The sequence below is a fragment of the Megascapheus bottae genome, chromosome 2 (assembly GCF_031878675.1).
Source record: "Megascapheus bottae isolate mThoBot1 chromosome 2, mThoBot2.hap1, whole genome shotgun sequence".
NCBI classification, from domain to species: domain Eukaryota; kingdom Metazoa; phylum Chordata; class Mammalia; order Rodentia; family Geomyidae; genus Megascapheus; species Megascapheus bottae.
Genome location: NC_143510.1, coordinates 52,185,156 through 52,197,549, shown reverse-complemented (window position 1 = coordinate 52,197,549; position 12,394 = coordinate 52,185,156).

The following is a 12,394-nucleotide window of genomic DNA, read 5'->3' as shown; positions in this document are numbered from 1 at the left end:
CTTCAGCTCAGGGCTACAACCCTACCCCTTGAACCACAGTCCTACTTCTGGTTTTCTAGTGGTTAATTGGAGATAAGAGTCTCACAGACTTTAGTGACCAGGTTGGCTTTGAACCTCCATCCTCAGCTCTAAGCCTCCTAAGTAACTAGATTACAGGCATGAGCCACTGTGTCTGGTGTAGAAATACTACTTGTTTTATGCTTTTTTTTTGAAAAACAGAACCATTTATACATGTATATCTATTTCCTTTAGAAACTTACCTCTCATAATGATAGTTAACAATAATAATAATAATAATGATAATCATATAGTTAATATTTCAATGTTTTGGTTCACACCATTTCCTTTTGATAATCACCTTGTCTTCATTCTTTATTGTGTTGCAATGACGCTTTTGCTTCAATTATTTCAGTGTTATTCTTTTTTCTTTTTTGCCTATGCTGGGGCTTGAATTCAGGGCACAGTTCCTGAGCTTCTTTTATTCCAGGTTAGTGCTCTACCATTTGAACCAGAGCCCCACTTCCACCTCTTCTTTGTAACTCATTGGAGATAAGAGCCTCAGAGCTTTCCTGCCTGGGCTGGCTTTGAATTCAGACCTCAGCTCTCAGCCTATTGAGAAGCTAGGATTAAAGACATGAGATCTTGGCACCCAGATGAAACAGGATTTAAAAAAAATATTTTAAGTGAACAAAGAATGTATTAGATCTCTTCCCTTTTTAGGTGGAGCCTAATAGATGAACTTTAAATAGAATGTATACTTTTGGCCACATGATTCATAACTTAACACCATGCTCTTGTTTTTCTTCTTACCTTTTTAGTTCTGATTTTTGGTCTTTCTTTCCAGTCTGCTCTCTGTTATGTGGATGTATCTCAGTCTCCATTCATACTTCCTTCCAACTCAGCAAATGAACTCTTGTGGACATTTTCTCAAGTTCCTAACTGCTGATTTAAAAAATTCTTTTTGAATATCAGTGGTACAGTCAAATATGTCTAAATATCAAATTGTACATGCTTGACTCCTAGGAAATCATTTTACTGGGATTATCTATGTATTGTAACCCCCTTTCCCCATCCTGTGCTCTTTCTTCACACATTTCTGGTCTACCCAAATCCACGTGGCAGGCACTAAGTTATTGGTTTTATAGTGCAGGCATTTAGTCTTCTGGGAACCAAACGGATCTCTGTGTAGTTGAGACGCCATTCAGACCAGCCAGTTCTTGCTCCTGCCTTGGCACTACCCTGAGAATGTACATTGTTTTCTGATTACAGTGAAACTACGTGAGTACAGTAAATGACATGATTCCATGTATACAAGCACTGCTTAAACAACTTACTGGCAAGAATTTTATTTGGGATGGTTCTAAAGGTTTATGAGGTTTTAAACTTTAATTTGAAGACATACTGTGAGCCTAATGTTTTGTCTGATTCATTTTTGAAGTTTGTTTTTACTAGTGAGGTAAGTTAAGACACAGAGGAAGCTGGGAGTTCAAGCCCAAGAATCAGCACACACACACACACACACACACACACAAAACACACACACACACACACACACACACACACACACTCTTACTAATAAATCACCTGTTAATAAACTTGGGAGGCAAAAGCTCACCTTACACTGAACATATTAACTGTAGAGATAAAGGCTTCAGAATCATGTAAAAGATATCCACGGAAAGAGAATAGAAATGTTGACATTGATCAAGGCACACTGTATTTGTAAACTGCTTTGTTGAATGGCAACTTCTTTGTGTGTGTGTGTGTGTGTGTGTGTGTGTGTGTGTGTGTGTGTGTGTGTGTGTGTGTGTTTACTTTCCTGTCTTGGGCTTGGGCTCAAGATCTGAGCACTGTCCTTGGGTTTTCTCAACGCTAGAGCTCTACCACTTGAGCCACAGCACCACTTCTGGCTTTTTTCTACGTATGCAGTACAGAGGACTAGCGAACCTGGGTCTTTGTGCATGCTAGGCACGCACTCTACCACTAGGCCAAACTCCCAGCCCCCAATGGCAACATTTTTGTACAACTACTTAACAATAATAAAAATATTTTAAAAATCCAAATGAGCATTGGAATGAAGTGGGGAAGGGTGGGGGAGAATGATGAAAAGGATGACATTAATCAACTTCCATTAGATTCGTATCTGACTTGTAGAATTGAAACCATTCTGTCCAACTACTTAAAAACAGAATCTAATTTAAAGCAAAACTCATTCCCATTTCCTTTAGCTAACTCCTATCAGGTAAAGTAGTTTAACGATTATGTACATTGGTTACATGTTGCTAACACCGTTAATAAAATAAAGAAAATAAACATAGGGCAAAAGAACAAGGGAACTAACTTTAAAAAGGAAGCAAATGTAAATATTTTAGAGCAAATTATCCCATGCTTTTGCTCTTATAAATGTACTCACTCATATACATATAAAATTATAGCTGGGCACCGGTGGCTCACTCCTGTAATCCTAGCTACTCAAGAGGCTGAGAATTGAGGATTGCAGTTTGAAGCTAGCCAGGGCAGCAAAAAGCCAGAAGTAGATCTGTGATTCCACTGGTGGAATGTAGCTTAGTAAAGTCCCAGAATTGGTCTATGCACGTGTGTGAGCACACACACATGTACAAGGCTAAATTTTTTTCCATATATTTTTAATTGTGCTAGTCGATTTAATATGTCCTTGTTTCTGGATGATTGGGTAAATGTCAAGTAGTAGAATTGCTGGGTCATAGGGGAGCTCTATGTTTAGTCTTTTAAGGAACTCAAAGGCTAAATTTTTTTTATTAAAGAATTTATTAACATTGATTTTTATATCATATTTCAAATGATGTGTTTAATAAACAGGTATTCAAGAAGGGAATCTCTATGTACAATCACTGGCACTTAGATTTTAGAACATAATCAAAATTAGGCTGAGGGTTTGTATGTCATAGATACATAATAATCTATGTAAAAAACATTATGTCTATAGAGTCATAAGTTTTTATGATTATGTAGTTGTGTTTATATTTCCAATACCATGTCCATAGCATTGGGTATACAACTTTTGAGTCCTTGTTCTTGAACTGTTTGGATCTAATAGCCACATATTAAAGATATCATGTGCCTCAAAGGCTAAATTTTTGAAAGCACAAATTTTGAAGTATTAACCTTACCACATAGTATTTTTTTCATATATTTTTTATTGTAGTAGTGTATGTATCTAGATTTTGTTCTATTGTGAATCTCTGCTAAGAGAACCCAAGGTTTCTACTGATTATGACAAATGAGGGAAACCATTGAGCCTATGTTCCTTTGAGTCTGGCTTACTTCACTTAATATGATTTTTTCTAAGTCTTTCCATTTCCTTACATATGGGGCAATGTCGTTCTTTCTGACAGCAGCATAGAATTCCATTGTGTATAAATACCACATCTCGTTGATCCACTCATCAGCTGAGGGACATCTGGGTTGGTTCCATATCGTTGCTATGGTAAATAGTGCTGCAGTGAACATTGTTGTGCTAGTGGATTTAGTTATGTCCTTGTTTCTGGACGATTGGGTAAATGCCAAGTAGTGGAGTTGCTGGGTCATAGGGGGTTCTATATTTTGTCTTTTGAGGAACTGCCATACAGCTTTCCATAGTATCATGTAGTATTTTAAACTAATATTCATCAATCTGTTTTATCTTAATTATTAGGATTTTTTTTCTGGACTTGGAGTTTGAACTCTGGGCCTGGGCTCTGTCCCCAAGCTTCTTTTGCTCAATGTTAGTACTATACTAGTTAACTTAATTATTTTATGTCATGTAAATTTCATACAACTTCATCCCAATGTAGCAATCACAGTTTTGCTATTAAGTTAGAATTTCTCATGGTTGCACCATTTTAAAATTCAGTGCTATAGCTCTCCACGTACAGTTGCTGTTTTAGATTCTTCTATACATTTTGCCATTATAACCAATTCCACCAGGAGAAATTTTGTTTAGATCAGGTTTCATGTACAGAACTAGTTACTAGTTATGTGGTACGGAATCACTAAGATTCACCTTACAGTTAGGAACCTGAGGGCTTACTGACCTGCATTCCTATTGTGAATGTCTCTCTGTTCCTTTGTGGAAATAAAATCCACTTTACAGAAAGTGTGAAGACTCTTACCTTAAGTTAGTGAAGGAGTAATCTGGATCAAGGCTGGGTTACAGAAGTTTTAGTAATAATTTACATATGGTACCCATTTAAAAATGGTACCCATTATTTTTTGGTTGGTTGTGGGGCTTGAACTCTGGCTCCAGGTGCTGTCCCTGAGCTCTTCAGCTCAAGGCTACCACCCTACCTGTGGAGCCACAGCTCCACTTCCCCTTTTCTCGAGATTAATTGGAGATAAGAGTCTCAAGGTCTTTAGTGACCTGGCTGGCTTTGAACCTTGATCCTCAGATCTCAGCCTCCTGAGTAGCTAGGATTACAGGTGTGAGCTACCTCGCACAACTATACATATATTCTTAAAAATTTATTTTTATTTTTATTATAAAGGTGATGTTCAGAGGGTTACAGTTAAGTCATCTTTTCCCTCATTTTCTCCAACTCTTTTCCCCTCCCTTTATCTCTCCCCCACAAGTGGTGTAGTTCACACACATATACATGTATATATATGTATATGTATATATTTATTTATTGTCAGTTATGGGCCTTGAACTTAGGGCCTGGGTGCTGTCCTTGAGCCCTGTTGTGCTCAAGGTGAGCGCTATACCACTTGAGCCACAGGGCCACTTCCAGTTTTTGAGTGCTTAGTTGGAAATTATAGTCTCGTGGGGACTTTTCTACCTGGGCCAGCTTTGAACTGCAATCCTTAGATCTCAGTCTCTTGCATTAGCTAGGCTTATGGGCATGAGCCATGGGCATCTGGGTCATATATTCTTAATATTCTTTGGCAAGTATCAGGGATTAGAATTATTGAGTCAGTTAATTTATGTTTAATTTTTTAGGAAGTGCTATGTTTTGAAGTTGCTATGCTATATCAATTCATGAATACTCTACCAGTGATTATGAACGATTCATACATATTTGATCATACATATTTGATGATATTTGCTTTGTTGTATTTAGTTATTTTTTAGTTATTTCACTGTGTTCTTTAATTTAGTGACTTAATTACATTGGTATTTTCAGACACACACACATATATTTTGATCATATTTGTCTTCGTTACCCTCTTGTCCTCTTTCTTTTCTCACTGCCTTGTTATAGTCCTCTTTTACAGTTGTTTCTTCTTGTTTATTTTCAGATATAGATTTCATATATGAGAAAGAATACCTCATATCTGTCCTCCGGAGTGTGGTTTATTTCACTTAATATGCTGATGTCTAGTTCTATCCATTCTTCTGATGTAATTTCATTTTTTTTTCTTTTTGCCAGTTTTGGGGCTTGAACTCAGGGCTGGGGCACTGTCCTTGAGTTTTCTCATGGCTAGCACTCTGCCACAGTACCACTTCTGGCTTTTTCTGTGTAGAGGGATTGAACCCAGGACGTCGTGCATGCTAGGCAAGCACTCTACCATTAGGCCTCACTCCTGGCCCTCAGTTTTCTTTATGACTGCATAAAACTTCCTAGGTTACAGTGTATAAATACTGTAAGTTTTGTACCCATTCACCCATGGATGGGAATCTAGGTTGTATGTATCATGTATTTTAGTCATGCTCGAAGTGCAAGGAAGCATCTCAATGTGGTTTGATTTGTTCTTTCTGATGACTAATGATAATGAATATCTTTTCATATATGTCTTCTCTGTAGAAGGATCTATTTGAATAATTTCTACTCTAGATGTGTGGCTCCAATATTGTGGTAATACCCCAGTACTGTTACAAATTCATATTTGCATATTTATTTCATATTCTGAGTTTTTAGAAGATATTTAGTGAATTTTTGTATATGTCATAAATACAATGTGTGTATACATAGATATATGTCAACTACAGATTAAGACAATTTCACTTCCTCCTATAATCTTTTTTTGGAGGGGGAGGGGAAACTGGGTGCTATCCTTGAACTTCTAAGTTCAAAATGAACAAAATGTTAAAAATGAACTCTCCTACTTGAGCCACAGCTTCACTTTGACTTCTTGATGGTTAAGTGGAGGTAAGAGTCTCATGGACCTTCCTGCTCAGGCTGGCTTTGAACCGTGATCTTCAGATCTTGACCTCCTAAGTAGCTAGATTACAGGCATGAGCTGCAGCACTTGGCTATAGGTCCTAGGTTTTTGAGGATTTCTGTCGTGAAAGAGCCTTTTCTTTTGGCAGCTATTGGATTTAAACTAACGGCCTTGAACTTGCTAGCCAGGCATTCTATAGAAACCATTTCTTTTTCTGCTTTCCATATATTTATTTTTATTGTAATTAGTAGAAGAGTTATAGTTATATTCGCCAGATAGAAGGTACCTTACTTCACATACATTGATACCCCTTCTCATGTTTTGTCCCCATTTCCCTTCCCCATCCCCTCCCCTCATCTTGTTTTCTGTGTTTCCTTTCCTATTTCAAACAAACAAATAAATGTATATATAATATATCAGATAACAGGGTAAGATATTGTAAGAATATGAGGACAACTAAGGGACAACAAAAGAGATGAGAAATACCATAGTACATTAAGAACATTATATCACACATTATATGGTTCTTGCTTCCATATCCTAGAGATCCTTTCATTTAGCCTCATCCTATATGGCCTTATGTATCTAGGTTTTGAGCTATTGTAATCCTCTGCTAGGAGATTCTAAGGTTTGTACTAGTTATTACAAATGAGGGAAACCATTTGCCAGTCCTGAGCTTAGACTCAGGGCCTGAGTACTGTCCTTGGGTTTTTGTCCTGGCTAGAACTCTACCACTTGAGCCACAGCACCACTTCTGGATTTTTTCTATATATGGTACCTAGGAATTGAACCCGGATCTTTGTGCATGCTATGCAAATACTCTACCACTATGCCAAACTCCCGGCCCCACATGTATTCCATTTTTATATGCCATTTTTAGTCATTCTTCAGAGTAAACCATTTCTTTATCTTTATTTTGTATTATTGTTTTTGAAATAGGGAGTTTTTCTGTTTTCTTTTTCTTTTTCTTTCTTTCTTTTTTTTTTTGCCAGTCCTGGGCCTTGAACTCTGGGCCTGGGCTCTGTCCTTGGGCTTCCTCAAGGCTAGAGCTCTACTACTTGAGCCACAGTACATTTATGGCTTTTTTCTATGTATGTGGTACTGAGGAATCAAACCTGGGTCTACCACTAGGCTAAACTCCCAGCTTGAGACAGGGAGTTTTTTTTTAAAATACCATGGTCAGACTAGACTGTGATCCTTCTGTGTGTACTTTTCTATGTTGCTCGATGACAGGTAAGTGCTACCACATACAGACATTGTACATTCCTTGTGGCTGAAACGATAAGCATGTATCATCTTGTACAATTGTGGTTAAAATAGGATTCTGAAAACATCTCTCTTTTGCTTTGGCTGGCTATGAACCATTATCCCTTAATTTTTTCTTCTCAAGTAGTTAGAACAACAAGCTTGACTGTCTGGTTGGACGTTGAACTTGAAAATAATACCCTAGGGGCCAGGAGTTTGGCCTAGTGGTTAAAGTGCTTGCCTAGCATGCACAAAGACCTGGGTTCGATTCCTCAGTACCACATACATACAAAAAAAAAAGCCAGAAGTGGTGCTGAGGCTCAAGTGGTAGAGCTCTAGCCTTGAGAAAGTCCAAGGACAGTGCTCAGGCTCTGAGCTCAAGCCCAGGACTGGCAAAAAAAAAAAAAAGAAAAGAATACCCTAGCGCTGGTGGGTCATGCCTGTAATCCTAGCTACTGAGGAGGCTGAGATCTGTGGTTAATGGTTCAAAGACATCCCAGGCAAGAAATTCTATGAGATTTTTATCTTTACTTAGCCACTGGAGAGCCAGAAGTGGAACTGTGGTTCAAATGAACACTAGCCTTGAGTAAAAAAAACCTCAGAAACAGCTCATATGCCTTGAGTTCAAGCCCCTTGACTGACACCAGAGAGATAGAAAGAAAGAAAGAAGAAAGAAAGAGAACTGACAAATATTTAAAAAGAAAATTGACTAGTCTATTTGATTTGGTGAGCAGACCTCCTTTGAGGGTTTACTCTCTAGTGTAGAAAACAAATTGTAACAGCCACAGCTGTGTCAAGCTGGTGCTGCCTTTGGGCTGGTAGACAGGTCAGTGCAGAGCCCGTTGTCAGCATTATGGATATAGTCACGTGAGAAGCTTCTTTTCTTGGCCTACCTAGAGCTCCTATTGGCTGAGGTGAGCTTTGCAGCCTATGGGCCAGGCAGGTTTCTTTCTTGTTCTGGTTATCCTGGTTCATGCCTCTGCCTTTCCTGGTAATACTCTACCAAATACAGGGAATGGTACCTCCAGACTCCCTGAGTTAAGAGATTGTCTTGTTTCCTGGTCTCTAAGTAGCTTAGTCTTAGATAATAGGCTTTCTTCCAAGATGCTGTCAAGTTTTATATCTCTCTGAGATATGAGGAGTGACAAATGAGCCTCTGCTCAAAGGCTGTTCTGCTTTGTAGAGGGGTTAATGTTATACCAAATTTCTGCACCAGATTTGAGATTTAGAACTGTCATCCTGCCCTTTGGCTAAGATGGCTGGTCTGTCAGTAGGCCACCTGGGTTTCCTTGTGTTTATGGCTTTGTAACCTTTTTACCTATGGGGAGCTGGGTTGGTGTTTTGAGCTGTTTCTTTTTCTCCTTCTCCTCTTGGGCTGTCTTTCTGATTCTCTGCCACTTTTCAGCTGTTATGTCAGTTATTTTTTTGGTGTTTGGATCGAAGCTTGAACCTCCAGAGCCTGAGCATTGTCCTTTAGTTTTTTATCCATTAAGGATAGCACTCTGTCACTCGAACCACAGCTCTACTTCCAGCTTTTTGGTGGTTAATCAGCAATAAGAGTCTCATGGACTTTTATATATGGGTTGGTAGATCTCAACTCCTCATATCTCAGCCTCTTGAGTAACTAGGATTGCAGACATGAGCTGCTGGTATCTAGTCTTCATTTTTCATTATTTTTATTATTTATCTAATATGCATCTACATGATGTCATTTGTGTCTGATTAGCAAATGAGTATCATTTTTCTATCTTCCAACTTTTAGTACTGACAAGTATTTAGATCTTACATGTCATAAAGCTCTTTTATACAGAATTATATATATGCCAGTTTTTTTAATAGAATAGAGATGTGTCATCTAATAGCATTTCTTCCAGAAAACATTTGTATCATTTAGAAGATGAGACATCATCACCCCTGGTGTCTCAGAGAAAGTGAGATGTCATCACCTATGTCTGTCCTTCTGTTCCCTTCCACCGCAAACTAAGGACATCTTTCAGAATGCCACCATCCTGTCCACACTGGAAAGTCTGCAGAGCATTAAGTCCACAGATGTGTGCTGCTGTGTGACCAAGAGCCTTGAAGCATTCTACATGGACACAGTGTTCAAGGGTCATCAGGACCCAGGCTCCCACATCGGGAGACAAGTCGGTAACATTGCCTACTCTTTCCTCCACATGCGCAGAATACTCTCCAGCAAAGTCAGGTGCAGAAATGGTGTCACTGTAGTCACAAAGCCACCCATGCAGCCAGCATCATCCATGACAAGCTTAGTCAGCTGGAGGTCTGTGCTGCTGCCATTCAGTCCCTGGGTGAGCTGATCACATCTTTGTGGCCTGGATTGACAAGAATCACCAGGAAACTTTTGATGCTTGTTGATACAGAAGTTTTCTGTCATTACATCAGATTTTTGAAGGGGAGAGATGGTCCCTCCTTGTTCCAGAAACCCCCCGATGGCTTGGGAGTCTCCCGTTTGGGACTAGGGTCTTTCAAGGGGAAAATATTGAGTCTGGGCAGATCTCACCATGCAAATGGAAATCCAGTTGGCCAATCTTGGGCTGTCTGATCCCACTTAAAAATAATCCAAGTAGTCTTTTTATTTTTAATGAAATATACGTCTTCTGGGTTCTGGGAACTAGCCTGGAAGGGAAGGGTCAGCTTTCCATTAACTTATTGTAAAGTCATGCATCCCAGGTTTATGATATGATCTAGGTCTTCTGTAGTTTATGTTGAACTAAGTTATCTGAATAAACACAGTAGTTTATGTTGAACTAAGTTATCTGAATAAACACAGTGCTTTAGAGAAAAGATGAGAAATGGGGCCAGGAGTTTGGCCTAGTGGTAGAGTGCTTCTCTAGCATGCACAAAGACCTGGGTTTGATTCCTCGGCACCACATACATGGAAAAAAGCCAGAAGTGGTGCTGAGGCTCAAGTGGTAGAGCTCTAGCCGTCAGAAAGTCCAAAGGCAGTGCTCAGGCCCTGAGTTCAAGGCCCAGGACTGGCAAAAAAAGAAGATGAGAAATATGAGGCCACCAGAAATTTACAGATAAAAACATAGACTCTCTGTGTCAATCTATGGGAAACGCGAGTTTGCCTGTCAGGATCATGGAAACACAGCTAGTGGAGTCATGCCCACCTCCATGTGTCTCCTCCTTCCTGTTCCACTTTGGAGAAGTGTCGGATGGCCACCTCCTGAAGTCAAACGGGAAAGCCTGCACAGCCAAGGCAATGTTTCGTTCTTGAGGCTTTCTTAATGCTTATGGGGGACTGATTTATCTTAAAGGTTCCTTCCTCAAACACATTAACCTAGTTATAAATGGGCAATGAGCCAGGTACCAGAGTTTTATGCCTGTAATCCTAGCTGCTCAGGAGGCTGAGACCTGAGGATTGTGGTTCAAAGCCAGCCTGAGCAGGAAAGTTTGTGAGACTCTTCTCTCCAATTAACCATGAAAAAGTCAGAAGGAGCACTGTGGCTCAAGTGGTAGAGAACTAGTCTTAGGCAAAAGGAGCTTGGAGACCATACCCAGGCCCTGAGTTCAAGCTCCAGTATTGGCAAAACATGGAATCGAGGGGAAAGGAGTAGATCAATAGCTTTGTGCATATGACCATATAAAATGATGCTTATCAAAATGAACTCCAAGAAATGAAATCAAGAGGGTTTTTTGGGGGGGAAGGTTGGCAGTTTTTTCTTTTTTCTTTCTTTGGTTTATTCCCTGTTGTCACTGTTTTGGATTTCTTTATGCTTTCCCTTGTCTGTAAGTGTATCTGATTGAGGGACGGGAAATGCTACCACAGAAACAGTGGAAGAAAGAGTGAACCAACAAGGATACTCATTAGATACTGTGTTGGAAATGGGCTTTACAGCTTAAGGGGAGGGGAGGCAGGGGGCAGGGAGCAGGAGAAAATGGAAGAAGGGGTAACACTGTTCAAAAAGAAATTACTCATTACCTTATTTCTGTAACTGTAATCCCTATGCACATCACCTTTACAATAAAATGTAAAAAAAGTAAGGAAAAGAAAAGTGAGGGGAGGGATGAGTTGGGAGGGATAGGTGGGAATGTTGAAAAGGGTAAGAGTGGGCAAGATGAATTGTATCCATAAACTGCTTTGTTAAATGATAGCTCTTTTGTACAACTTCTTATTTCTATTGTCTAGGTAATGTATATATAACTTCTTAAAAGCAATAAAAAAGTGAAGTCACACACATTATCTATAATTGAATATTGGAAATCATAAGGTATTTCTCAACTTTGGAAGACAATGACAAACTACGTATTCATTTATTATGAAGTCATTAAAATTAATTATGTGTCCATCATCAGCATCTTCCCATAGCAAGAACTTATTGTACTTTATTATTATTATTATTATTATTATTATTATTATTATTATTGTTTTGTTGCCATTGGGCTTGAACTCTGGGCCTGAGCACTGTCCCTGGGCTCTTTTGCTCACGCTAGTGCTCTGACTTTGAACTACACCATTACTTTTGTTTTTTTTTTCCAGTCCTGGGCTTGAGCTCAGGGCTTGAGCACTGTCCTTGGACTTTCTCAAGGCTAGAGCTCTACCACTTGAGCCTCAGCACCACTTCCGGCTTTTTTTTTTATGTATGTGGTTCCAAGGAATCGAACCCGGGTCTTTGTGCATGCTAGGCAAGCACTTTAACCACTAGGCCAAACTCCCAGCCCCGTCCCTGGGCTCTTTTGCTCACACTAGTGCTCTGACTTTGAACTACACCATTACTTTTGGTTTCTGGTTTTTATTTTTTGCCAATCCTGGGGCCTGAACTCAGGGCCTGAGCACTGGCCTTAGGCTTTCTCAAGGCCAGAGTTCTACTACTTGAGCCACAGCACCACTTCCGGCTTTTTAAAAATATATGGGGTAACAAGGAACCCAACCTGGGCCTTTGTGCATGCTAGGCAAGCACTCTACCACTAGGCCCAACTCCCAGCTCCCACTTTTGGTTTCTGAATGCTTTGTTGGAGAAAAAAAGAGTCTCAGAGGAATGTTTTTTTTCCCCCTGGATTGGCTTCA